At 38.7% G+C, this 14,559-nt stretch overlaps 1 protein-coding gene across 1 annotated transcript in view; it reads right to left on the bottom strand.

Moving 5' to 3' along the window:
* The window catches only part of RYR2 (ryanodine receptor 2), a 6,224,161-nt gene that overhangs the window by 5,208,522 nt on the left and 1,001,080 nt on the right, over positions 1-14,559 (bottom strand). The window lies entirely within an intron of this gene.

Consider the following 14,559-nt stretch of genomic DNA (forward strand, 5'->3'; position numbering starts at 1 on the left):
CCATCCAATCATCAAAGTTCCTTTTGAAGAGGGCTAAAAAGGTGCTCTGCTTGGCATGTATGGGCAGTCTATTCCAGAGTCTGGGGAGTCTCTGGGTTAGGAACCTATCTCTCCAGCATGTTTTGTTTATTGTGATGACATCCCTGGAGCGTGTGTCTCTGAGGGATTGGGATTTCTTTAAGTATAGTATGTCCAACAGCTCTGGGTTTGGCATGGCCTTGTATGTTAAGCAGAGATCACCTCGGAGTAGACGATATGTGACAGGGTATAGCGGCAGTTTTTTAAGTCGGTCAGCATAGAGCATCTGCTTTAGGCCTGTGATTCTTTTAGTGAGGTATTTCTGTGGCCTTTCCAGTTGTTGCAGATGTCTTGAGAGGCACATACCAAATGGGGTGTTGTATTCTATAATGGGTCTAATGAGGGATGAGTACAGTGGGACAATGACCTCCTTTTTTCTGGATGAAAAGCCCTTAGTGATGAGGTGTGCCACATAGAAGGATTTCCTGACTGTTGTGGCGATGTGGTTATTGAAGGTGAGACCACTGTCCACCTGTGTCCCTAAGTCTCATATCACAGTTTCGGTGTTTAATGTATTGCCATCTATGTGATAATTCACGGGTATATGTTTTTTCCCAAAGGGGATAACTATACATTTCTTGGCATTGAGCTTGAACCCAGTTAGTTTTTCTTTTATTGTAGAGCCTATTTATATTTGGGTTCCACCTTCGGGGCTAATGTTTAATTTGGCATTGTATTTGTTTTGGATGGGGACAGGTGCATCTATACAGCTAGTCACATGTGCATAGAATTGGTGATAAAGGATTCCACATATGCAGTGAGATCATCAAGTTGGAGGAAGATGTGGAATTTAGCCAGGTCATCACTCAGTTTTTATAGATTGGCCTTCGCATACATAATCTCTGAATACAGAGGTATTTGAGGATGCTTCTGGCTTCAGATTTGTGGTGGGTGTGCTGCTTTATAGTCTGAGTTGATGAGGAAGGAAGTTACAACTGATGAGGAATAGACCTCTTCCATACTGGTGAGGACTAAGTCCAGGATTTTGTCTGCCCTAGTTGGGGTACAAAGAGTTTGTATTTATGAAGTTTAGCCTAATGCATACAGACTCCATTCGTATCTAGTATGAGGTTTGGGCCTAGGAGGACAATGGAGAGGATCCTATAGTTATCTATGATGTGTTAAGGTGCTTTGTTAATAAGCTGAACATGGAGGAGTTCCAGGTTGTTATCATATTTTTTTTACAAATATACAGAGACATTGCCACCTTTAGTGCCTTCATCTAGTCTGGTAGGCCTAAATGTGTGGTAGGTATTGAAGCGTTGCACTGATAGGATGTAGCTAATGGCTTTGAACCAGGTAATGGTCTCAAATCCAGGTCTGAGAAAACATCAACTCCTCAAATGCCAGCCCATTATTGTAAAACAAGACTATTCAGTTTGGGCTTCCCAAATAAATTCAGCAACACCTTCCCAAATTAACATAACACCTCCTCCTCCTAATATACACAAGAGAACTGGCAGGAATTTAATGGGAAGAGAGATGAGAGAAGAAAAGGAAGGGGAGGGAACACAGGAAAAAGAAAAGAAGAGTATATTGGCATGCAACTTCACAATAATGCGAGTCAAATATGTAAATAATGTAAAAAACTCACACGATCAGCAAAAGCATTATTCCACAAACCCTACCAGCTATCATTGCCTGGCAGCCCAAAAGGGTCCTGGAGAGAGAGATATATACAGTCTCATTAGAAAAAGAACATTTGCTGATAACAACACTTTTAAAGTTGAGGACTCCTCAATTACTGAACCCACGCATTTTGCTGAAACATTTGCAAAACACTTCAAAACTCACTTTAGCAGCAGTCAACAATCACTTAGGCCTAATGAGTGGAATTCAGGCAGCAACTTTGCTTTTTCCACCAACTTCAGTTTCGCTGGCTTACAATTTCCTGGAATAAGCAGATGACTACACAAAATATCTCGCTATTGCAGTTCATGAGCAGAGGGCTAGATTATTATGGGTGTGCAACATATTTATTGCCTAGACATTAAAATTACATTATCAGTTGTTGTCCCTGACTTAGCAGAAATTTTATACCATATCTGCTATACTAAATACAACCCTGATAAAAGGAAACAAATAGTATCCTACTGGCTAATTGACCTTCTTTTGTCTCTGACCAAGATTCCGAAGAATGTTGTAGCCTCACAGACAACGGCTCACACTAAGTCACATGGTGTGATTACAGGAAAATAATATGTGTAGGAAGGTCACAGTACCATCACTGCCCTTCTAACCCTCACTCATTGTACCTCAGCAAGGATATTGCACAACTAAAAGGATAATATATGGGGGTCTTTTAAAGGCCTTTGACTTAGTGAAGCATATTCTCCTGGGAAGTGAACTGCCAGTATATGGTCTTATTTCCTCTTTACTGCAATGGATTAAGGATTATCTACATAACATTCACTTCAATGTGGTTAGCAATCTCAAGTGACAAGCTGGTCTTGTTTCCTTCCTCGTTCTTCATCATAATCACCATGAGCCCCCTTTTTTCCCATTTTTTTCTACATGGGTTTGGGGTATTGTGTTAACTGTAGCCAATTCTCTCAATTCAGTGCCAGACTCCTGCCTTCTTCAACACTTATGCCTCACTGTCTCAGAGCTTCCTTCACACAATCCATCCACCTCTTTGCTGGATGCCCTTGCTTCCTCTTGTCTTCCTCCTGTCTGTCACAAATCTTCCTCACCAAACCATCTTCTGCTTTTCTGCAAATGTCCAGACCACTGTAATCTGTTCTCTTTGACATTTTCTGCAATTGGAGCTACTTTGGCTTCTGCTCTTATGTCCTCATTTCTTCATCTGTCCCACAGTGTGCATCCTACCACCTTTCTCAGGCACTGCATTTCCATCACCTCTAGCTTCTTCAACTGTTCTGCCTTTACTGCCCAGGTTTCTGTACCATACAGTAGTACTGGTCACACCACTGTCTTGTACACCTTACTTTTCAGCTTCTTTGGCATTCTTCTATCATAGACTAGACCTGACACTCTATGCCAGTTGGCTGCAGCCCCTCTGATTCTAGCTTTAACATCTTCATTCAGACTTCCCTGCTCCTCAACCACCCCTCCCAGATACTTGAAGCTGTTTACCTGTTCCACTATCTTCCCTTATATCTCTATTCTCAGCTTCTTCTGATTTCCCAGTTTGCTGCCATTACCACTGTCTTATCTGTGCTTAGTTTTATCCCATGTGCCTTCAGTTTTGCATTCCATTGCTCTATACTTTCCTGAAGTTCTTGCTCAGAGTCTGCCTGTAATGCCACATCATCTGCATACAGCAACTTTGTTGATCTGTCCCCTCAGACTTATTTGCTAATGTAGTCCATCACCAGTATGAACAGCAGTGGGCTCAGAGCTGAACCCTGGTGTACACCCACTCCCACTAGGAACCCCTCTGTGAGGCCGAACACTGTTTGTACTTAAGTCATTGGGTCCTTGTACATAGACTGCACTAATTCTACCAATGTTTCTGGGACTTCAAACCACCACAGTACTGCCCAGATCAGCTTTCTTGGCACCTTGTCAGACGTTTTCTACAGGTCTAGGAATGCCCAGTAGGACTCTCTCCTCATCTCTAGCTTCTTCTCAAGTATCTGTCTCACTGCAAACATCGAGTCAATTGTGCTACATCCTGATCTGAATCCAAACTGCTTATCTTCCATCTTACATTCTACTACTCTGCATATCTGGTTATTAATCACCCTCTCCAGAACTTACATGCAATGTGATAGGAGTTTGATGCCTCTGTACTGCCCACAGTTGTGGATGTCTCCTTTGTTCTTGTACAATGGTATGGGTATGCTTATTCTCCAGTCATCTGGAATACGTCTTTCTCTCCACACTGCTATGAGTACCCTGAGGAGCCATTTCTCCCCTATCTCATTCAGCATCTTTATCATATCTGCTGTAACCTCATCTGAGCCTGCTGCTTTCCCTGACTTCATCTTCCTTAGTGCTGTCCATACTTCTTCTAGGGTGGGCTTCCCTTCTTCTCTCATTGTAGGCTGTTTCTGGGACAGTACAACTTCTGTGGGGTTTTCTTCATTCAGAAGCTGCTGGAAATATTCCTTCCATCTGTTTTTGATGTCCTGCGAACTGGTGAGCAGGTTGTTACTGTCATCCCATATGAAGGGTGTCTATCCTCTTTATCTTTCTGTCTTTGCCTTGCAACCTGATCTAGTTTATTTGTGCCACTTACTGAGTCACTTTCCAGAAGTTGGTAGAGTGCCTCCAATGCCCTATTCTTTACTATTACAACTTCTTTCTTAGCTTCTTTGTTAGCCAACCAGTAGTCCTTCCTAGTCTGGCCAGTTTTTTTCTATATCCCACTTCTTCCTATACTCTTCCTTTCTTTTGATGACTTCATGGGTTCTGCATTCCATCACCAGCTTTCCTTATGTACCTTATTTCCATACCTGTCTCGGCCACATGTCTTTTCTGTAGTCCTAACACATGCTGTTTTTAGGCGCTGCCACTCTTCTTCAACTCCACCTATTTCCTCCTCTTCTTGGGGTGCTAGAGCCCTGAGTAATCCCGTGAACTGCTGTACTTTCTCTCCAGTCAACTTCCAGATATTCAGCCAGGTCTCTGTTGACTTTAGAGCCTTCTCTGACCACTTCTTGCAGCTGATTGTAGCAACTAGTGGTTTATGCTGTGGGCCGATTGTTTCACTGGGGATGACTTTGCAATCATGGATTCTACCCCAGTGCCTTTTCCTTACTAGGAGGAAGTCTACCTGAGTTTCCTTCCTCTTTCATACATTATGATAATTTTTTGTTTTTTTTGTTTTTTTATAAATTGTACAGCCTTTGTATCTATTTGTGAATTGTCAAAAGTGTATTTCTATCATTGTTTTGGATTTTTCTCCCTGGGCCTCAGCTGAAAATGGGCATTTCAGTTCCCAGATGGGCTTTCCTGATAAACAAAACCAAATAAATAAATAAGTTGACTTATCATCTGGTTGTTCTGTGTTCAGTGCTTAGGCTGAAATTCTTTTTACTCTCATTAACCTTTACATACTTTTCTAGCTGATGACATGGTCATTTGGTGCTATAAAACACCCCAACTCTGATTGTTAAATACTTCAGTACTAGCTTGACTAATCTCTGTACATCCCTGAAAAGCTAGATCTTTTGATACATTTTGGGGGAAAATCTGTTCTGTACGGAAAAAAAAAAACAAAAAAACATCAGTCTGCAAATGTAGGAATGGTGCATCACTGGCCACGATGGCAGCCCATTAGAAAATGTTCAGCACTACAATTAGCTTTGTTAGTAGTTTGATCCTTCCCTTACCTTCATATCATACAGAAAGTAAGCAGCAAAGTCAGTGTCATGTGACACACCTGCTACACTGTGGGCAGTATGCTGAGAAAGGAAGCTTATTACTCATTTGGGAGCATCTGCTGCTCCATCCACTGAAATATGCCATTGTCACTGCTATAGCTCTACATGACCAACAAAGTCTATACACTTCGCAGAGCAGAATTTGCAGATTTTTTTACATGTACATGTACACTCTGGAGACATTAGTGTGGCACAATGAAGAAGGATGGCTGGTTATTTATTTCCCACAGAACTAATACTCTGCTTCATATACTAATATTTAAATGAACCATTTAGGCTACTGCAACTCACTTGGGGTCTTGATTTTATGAAAGAATATACACATACATTGAGATCAGTTCCTCACCACTCCCTGTCACTTAACCCCAGTATATTCGCTGTCATGTTTATCAGTGTGAACCTCACTCTCTCCCAATATTGGTCATCTAACTCCCATAGACTTCTTTCACCACTTCAACCTGTTTCTTTTACAAAAGGCTAAACATTCATTTATAAGTACTGTTTTAATTTTTTTCTAGACTATATAAAGGTCCATGCATGAACTGAGTATTCACTGGTGCTCCACAGAAAACTGGATGGTGTACTTGCTCATTGATAGTGTTATAGCTGCATTTCCTGCATATTAAGTAAACATAATAAATTAATGAAATGTAGTGGCCAGGATTCAGCAAGTTTATCATCACCAGCACCATTAGGGAAATGTCATAGTGTTCAATAGTGAAACAGCAATAATTTGGAATTCAGAGACATGATAATGCCACACTGAGCAGCATTTCATAAGCAGCTAATTACAATGTCTCTGAATCACACACTGCACTGTTAGACCTAACTGTGCTAATGCTATCCATACCAGCCTGTGCAAAGCAGTTGTAAAGGTACATTTAGACATGTGCACAAGCACACACATGAGCAAATACATGCAACTCAAACACACACTCGCTTTCTCTCTCACACACACACACACACACACACACACACACACACACACACACACACACACACACACAATCTGACATTCCTATACACATAGATGTGGACACACATACATAGACATAAGCACACACACACACACGCACACCTACACACACACACACACACACACACACACACACACACACACACACACACACACACACACACACACACACACTCACACACACACACACACATGCAAGCACACACACATAGACATTCATACACACAAGCATATCCAGACAGATGCAGTCATGCTGCTAAAAATGCTCACATACACATGTTCAGGATTTGTAGACCACAGTATTCTATATATTCTTTGGTAGCTGACTCTAGATTATAGGAGTTGAGACATCAAATCATCACTAGGGCTTGTTAAGGGTAGCATCATCATTTCTTGGAGGAAGGATATTTAAAAAGATCAAGCAGGAGCCCCTGTACAGTACTGGGGAGCCTGTGAGTCTGTACAAATTAAGGTACCGGGTTGTAAACAAAGGAGAAATGTAAGGATTTGAATATTCAAGTTTCACATTTCCTTCTTCAGTTTATTTGTTTGCTTATTAAATTGTCATTTGATAGTCTAGTATATAAGAAAACTAGCACAAGTGATCAACAAACTCCTACAAGCACAGGGCAGGCCCCAGTAAAAACCCCACATAGTGGAACCATAATATCATAAAGTTTTTCAATAAAAGGAACAGAAATGTGAATTAAAGGAAGAGGAGTAGTTCCCATAATGATTGTTTTGAGCCCTTTTCAGTGAAATAATAATCAAACTCAGGAGCTTAATAAAATACACTATAGCCAAGTTTGAGGTTAAAACAATTTAGTGAGGTATTTCTGCAGCCCTTCCAGTTGTTGCAGATGTCTTGAGAGGTCCATAGCAAATGGGACATTGTATTCTATAATGGGTCTAATGAGGGATGAGTACAGTGGGGCAATGACCTCCTTTTTTCTGGATGAAAAGCCCTTAGTGATGAGGTGTGCCACATAGAAGGATTTCCTGACTGTTGTGGTGATGTGGTTATTGAAGGTGAGACCACTGTCCACCTGTATCCCTAAGTCTCTTATCACACTTTCAATGGAGGGGGTAATAAAAAAAATTACCCCAGAACTGCCCCTGTACTATTAATAGACATATGCAGATGTTAATGCATGGATGCCCTCAAATTATCTATGGTATGATGAAGGTTATCATCACTAGGGGTAATATATAATTATCAACCACAGGATGGATAAGCCCAATCTAACACCAAATAGGATAGGTTATTTCAAGCACCAAAAGTGAAACTGACTAGGCTTAAAATGTCCCACAAGGGCAGCTAGCCTAGTACTTACCTATGAACCTAGAAACCTCTAAACCTTCTTTTTTGTAAGTAATAACTGGGTAAATATACTGGAGTTTGTCAGATCTCATTGATAACATTGATAAGACCAGTTGTGATTAGATAAAATGTAGTTGGACCACTTAAATAGAACCTAGGTATGAACACACACACACACACACACACACACACACACACACACACACACACACACACACACACACACACACAGGTCTAACAGGTCTATATCACTTCGAACACTCTATTTATCGAATCCCTAATCGTCAAACTCACTTTAGCAAAAGCTCAGTTCAAAGAACAATCATTTCAGTGAATTTTCTCACAGAGAAAGGAAGCAGTTGGCCATCATTGGGAATTTGCCCTTTCCCCCACTGTACTGCAATCTCAGAGTTGGTATATTTAGTTGGGGGTGGGGGGCACAGCTCCCCACAATGGGGATGTGGGGGGGGGCAAAGCCCCCCAGTTTGCTGAGTTTAAAATGTTGTAGTGTTTGGTATGGTTGCTAGCTGGCCCACTAGTTTCTTTCTCTGTGGGAAAATTCACTAAAATGATCATTACTTGAAGTGAGTTTTCGCTAAAGTGAGTTCAACGAATAGATTCGGTAAATAGAGTGTTTGATGAAGTGATATAGACCCATATATGCAGATGTTACGAGTGAATGTTCATAAGGGTAAACACTCTTACAGGTTTGTTTTTTAGCCTTTCAGCTGCTTTGTGTGCAAGCTTGTGGTACAGTGGGGTCTGGGAATTTGCTATTATCCAACTGTTGTGCAGTCTCAAAGTTGGTATATATAATTTGAAGGGAGTGTAGGGGGCGGAGGAAGGCATATTTCATGTACCTCTCTTTTAAACTCATATATCTGAATGACCATCAACATCAAGACAAATTTTCAGTTTGTATATCTTCCTCCCTTTTGATCTTGATACTTAAAGCAAATTGACAGTTGTTTCATTGTTGTTGATTTGAAATGTTGTTCATTTACCTCTTCAATAACACTCTTCTTCCATCACCATCATATAAAACCTTAAACTGTTGTGTTGTGTTTCTCTGCTAATTCACTAAATCCTCCACTTCCTTATTCTTGATAAGACTTTCAAGTGATTACATTCATACAGCTCCAAAGAGATGATTACATTTTGAAATTGAACCTATTATTTTCCATCTTAATCATATCTGTTTCATAAAACGCACTTACTTTCATGTGTACTTCTCAACTGTCTAGATTTTCACAGAAGTGTTGCCTGATATTTTGGTCTGTTCCTCATAAAATCTGTAGCTCTCTGGCAAAACATTGAGAGTTGAGATCTCTAAATAATGACATACATTTAAGTTTCAGACTTCATATCCTTCAGGAGATGCATACTGATGCAACTTTCTAAGTGCAGTATTTAAAATGTGTCCCTGAATATGGGCTTTTGTTCCCCTTTATTTTTGTCTTTTCAGATTTTTTGTGTTCACAGCTTGAGCGGCCTGCTTCAATGTCACTCAATTATTTTAATGATTATCACACTGGTGAAATAAAAAGTTTGAAAATGTGATTTTCTTATACATTGGAATCAATCACAAAAATGTAAATAAGTTAGTGTAGATTCCAAACGAATACAAAAACACTTATTATTAATACCATTGTTTGCCAATAAATTATGATAAACTTTGAACATAAATAATATTATTTTACAAATTCATCCTAACAATAATTGTTTTACCAGATTTTTTTATACATGACACGGTGTTGAATAATATAACTGGAACATGACATAAATCTTAATTTGGAATGATAAACTGCTATATTCTTATTAAACATAGCCTGAAGAGTCTGATTCCAAAAGACTTTGCTCTCAGTATAAGTGACCATTTACATTCAGAGCAGGCTTACAGCAAGTGTTTTGGAATCTGGTCCCCTAAGTAAGCTTGTTTATAAATAGGCCTTCCACAGAAGTAAGTCACTTACACTGAGAGCTGGTCTTTCAGATTTAGGGCAAACTTGCTTTGGAATATAGTCCAATGTCTAACAGGCAATTAGCAAACATTTTTGTAAGATTTCCAGATAAATAATTTTCCTCATAATTTAACATTGCTAATTTTCCATTATACATACAGTATGTACGATACTACCATCCCTACTTAGATTTCTTAATTTTTTCAAATTTCTTTTGAATAATATATTCATGTATTGTTTCAGCATACTTATTTGATATTCAGTAGTCTATCCAGTCAGTGTTGGGATAATTAAAATCTCCCATACAGATTACATTTTCATTGACTTGTACATTTTGGAGTTTAGACACCTTCTACAAGAAAAGTATGATATATTTCTGTAATATTATATTTACTAGCACTGGTATTAATTACCATTTATATTCTTACCAATGTATCATTGTATGAAACATTTGTAATTTTGTTTTCTTTTTTAAGTGCTCATTTACAAAAAGGAGACACTGCACCTAACCCAATGGATCTGCAACAGTGAAAGAAGGTATATCCTAAACTGTGCAACATGCATTTTGGATTTTTAAACCCTGTTTCTTTAGTCTTAGAAATAGTAACATCCTTCAAGCAGAGAAAAAGCTTGTATATCACCCATTCTAGTGTTCAGATTTCTGGAATTTAACTAATTCATCGTCATCTTTGATTTTTATCTTTTTGTTTTATGCAGTTGTTGTTTTGCCACAGAGCCATTGCAAAGAAAATAAGGGACTAAGGAATTCAAGGATATAATTAGTATGGTAGCCAAGAAAAGCTGGTTTTATTTGCAGACAATATTATTTTGTACTTCATAAAACCAGGAAAGAACATCTCAGTGTTGTGGAACATCTTGAGACAGTTTTAACTCTTTTTGGGATGTACAATTAATGAAGATAAAACAAAGGCTATAGCTGTAAACTATGCAACCACAAACAAATTGGTCCAGTAATACCATATTTATGAGGACATAATAAAATGAAGGATTTAGGAGTATAGATTAGAAATAATTATTTTATGGCAGCTAAGGATATGTAGGAAAAGACTAAACAAAAGACAATACAAAAACGAAGAAACTGGAAGCTCTTGTTTATGGATATTGATAGCAAGAAACAATCAGTGAAAATCCATTCAGTCCCTTTGGCTTTTTATACAGGTCAAGCATATTTTTATCAACCAAAGGATAAGTTGTGGAGACTTTAGTTGAAGGATTTTACCTTGGAGGGGTAAAAGGCAAGGGTCAAGTGGGATAACTTGATCATTCCAATATATCAAGGTGGTTTAAGATTACCTGATTTGAAGGGGTGTTTTAGAGCTATGCAGTTACACGAGCAGAAAGTTGTCATTTCAAGTGGAAAGGGATGATGATGAAGCAAGGAGGAAATTCAAGAAATGAGAGAGTAGGACTTTGGATAAAAATCCCTAACTCATTACAGCTGAGTGACTCCTCCAGTTGCTTCTGCAGTTACACCCTGCTAATGCCTCTAGGTGTCAAATATTGCTTGCTCAAATTTGCATCAATAATTCCAAACACATTTTACATACAGTGTATTAAAATATTTCATCTTGAAGGTTACACATTGGCAAACTCAACTGTATTGATTGTTGACCTCTGTATATTGCAGATAAATGGATAATAATTGTTGTTCATATAATATTTATTTATATTGTCATACATTTCATTTTTCCTAAATATCTCAACAACTAAGTAACAGACAGAACTGCTTAGCCTCATGGATGAACAAAATGCTGCTGAAAGTATGTGTGTAACTTGAGTTTTTGCTGAGATATTGTAAATTGTAAGTTGTTACAAACTTAACAGTTACCAAGTTTACCGTGACTTATAACATTCAGTTTAAGACCTAGAACTAAAGATACTACCACTATAAAAATAGTTTGTGCTGAAGAGTTTGTCATGTATGCTTCTTTAGGAACCCCTATGGTTCCAGAGATATGAACATTTGTTTGAAATGTGAGGACATAATTTGATTCTATCAAAAAGCGTAGGCTCCGCCCACAGGAAGTTACAATGCAAACTTCCTAAGCTCCATTGGAGGGAATGAATTAAGAACAACAACAACAGACATACAGAATATTATATTTATAATGTAGCAGGAAGTACTCTAAGAACTAAGCCACCATGAGAATGGAGAAAGGAAATTTTGCCAGTAGGGATGACTGCAATTAGGGATACAGAGAATAGGTAAGAGCATGCAGGAATTTACTGGAAAAATTGGCAAAGGAACCAAGGTATCAGGAGCACAAACTAGAGAAGGAAAGGTAATAGAATGGGAAGAAGCAAAAAAGACATTTCGACTGCAGGATACAGACTGCCTTCCCTATCAGGAATTGCTATCTGAGTATAGGTAGGGACGAGGCTATTGGCCCTAGGGCCTATATAAGCCTAGCCAAAAGGTACCCTGGCTTTCGCCACCCAAGAAAATTATTTTCCTGTGCCCCTGTCGAGCAGTGCCACAGAAGTGATCCCCGGGAGAATTTCCTATCTCCCATCCAATCATCAAGATTTATAGGCAAAGAAAGGGGATAGGGTGATCCTAAGTGAAAGACCTGCTCTGGTACAGTACAGAAGCGGCTGTTAAAAATGATAATTAGTAGGACATATAAATACTCCATGATAACTACAGGAATCAATCAGAGGAAGATAGAAAAGAATGGGAAGAGAGACTGAATATGCAATTCACAAGGAAACAATGGCAGAAACTATGTACGGCTCCTAAATATGCAACAAAGTCTAGAAGGTTTAGCACTTTTGATTGCAAGTGTTTGCATAGATATTTTTATACCCCAAGCAGCTTCCAAAGAATTTTTCCTCAGGTAGATGGGAAATGTCAGAGGTGTGATGTGAAATAAAGAGGTCACTGGGAACATATGTTTTGGGAGTATCATGAGTTGGCAGATTTTAAAAATTCTCTACAGAGTTCTCTGGCCGAAATATTGGATAAAGAAATATGTGTAGCTTAGGAAATTGGGGATCTTTAGAAAAGGGTAGTTACAAATTACATAGAAAAATGGAAATTATGGAAATTTTAGAAATAATGCATGCAGTATAATGTTTTAGACGAGGAGAGAAATTTAAGGGAAGGCAGGAATTAATTAATTTATGTAATGCTGAATTACTTGTTGTTGTTGTTGTTGTTTGTCTTTCGGCTTTTCCCAGTTAGGGGTCGCCACAGCGGAACTCTGATCTGCTAATGATTGGCAGTTGGTTTTTATGGTGTCAAGTTGCCAGCCTGACGCCCAATCTTCAACAAAGGCACGCCCATTCAACGCATGTCTTTCAAACACCCACTCGACCACGAGGAGGACATGCAGACTCCACACAGAAGACATTCCCAACCCAAGCAGAGAATCGAACGGGAGAACCTCTTGCTGTGAGGCAACAACGCTACCGCTGCACCACTGTGGAAGTCTTACTGATAAATATAAAAAAGAATATATCTGTTGTATAATGTCTGCAGCTAGGAATATGTTAATATGGTTTATTTTCTTTATATAAATGTATGTTTGCCCACGTCTTAAGTGAAAATTCAATAATGATATTAAAAATAAAAAAGAAGTATTCAGGTTAGCTGTTTCCAAAACCTTTACTTTGCTGCATGTCAAAGGCCCTTATACTCATAGCTTACTAAAACATAAACTTTCTTATGAAAGCACATGAACAGAGTTAGAAAACCTACGGCAAACAGGAATGCAAACTTATTAATGCAACAACTAAATTACCCTACTACAAGGACAAACAAAAAATGTTACTTAATACAACAGAATTCTTCTAGCCTGAAAAAAATAAAACAAGAAAAATCCTTACACCTTCTCTGCCATCCTCAAGGATACAAACTAAAACATTCTCCATCTAGGCAGTATGCACAAAGCAAATTTTTGTTCCTTATTTTACTTTACTGTTTTTCACTTCCTACCCAGGTAAACCTGCTAGGCTAGGCGTATGTGCCTTCTTTCATTGGAAGACAGAATCACTATCTAGTTAAGTAATCTGCTCAAAGTCACATAGCAGGTAAATCAAAACTGAAGAAATAGGGAATCAACCCCTGAACTACAGGAGGAAGCTCATTACCATCTCATAGCCTTAACTCTGCATTCAATTGCCAGACAAGTACTACATACTAAAAATCTAACAATGGATACAGATGGTTGCAAATCTACACAGGGCCCTAAGTTAAGCAAGAATGGCATAATTCATGCAACCATTTATTCTACCCTTTCATCTACAAAGTGAAACAGAAAATCACTCTAGCTTCCAGACAACTGAAGAGGGCATACAAGTCACTCCACCCATGCTACATAAAAATGGCTGTGTGCATCATCTGTGAATCTTTAGTATTCATATACAGTATATTACTGACAAGTGATGTTATTCTAAAAAAGGGAAGAAATGTATAATTCTGGTCATTATTACATGACTAAATGTTTAGGTGATTCCGGCTAGGCTTATAAATGCCTTCAGGCAGATAGCCCAGTCATACCTATGAACCTATGATCGAACACCTAAACATCAAACTTGTAATATCGAAAGCAAAAAATGGCGAATGGATGATTTAATGCAGGGGAAGATTTCCCTTGGCCATTCACCGGATTTTATTAGGTTTAAGCTTTTTGTCGGTTACAATACACCAACTTCCTCAGAAAACTTCCTCAGAAAACTCCTTGGAAGAATGAAGCATCAAAGTTTATTGGAACCAGACCGGTTTCAGCATAAAGCTTTCATCAGTGGCGACTTGGAGTTTTATTTTGGTGTTCTCGAGGGACGGAGGAGTTTTGTGCATTTCATCTCTTTTACAGTGTGTCTACATTTCCTTGGTTTGTCGACATTCAC

This window comes from Protopterus annectens, chromosome 1.part2 (assembly GCF_019279795.1).
Source record: "Protopterus annectens isolate FY-2018-M chromosome 1.part2, PAN1.0, whole genome shotgun sequence".
In the NCBI taxonomy this organism is placed as follows: domain Eukaryota; kingdom Metazoa; phylum Chordata; order Ceratodontiformes; family Protopteridae; genus Protopterus; species Protopterus annectens.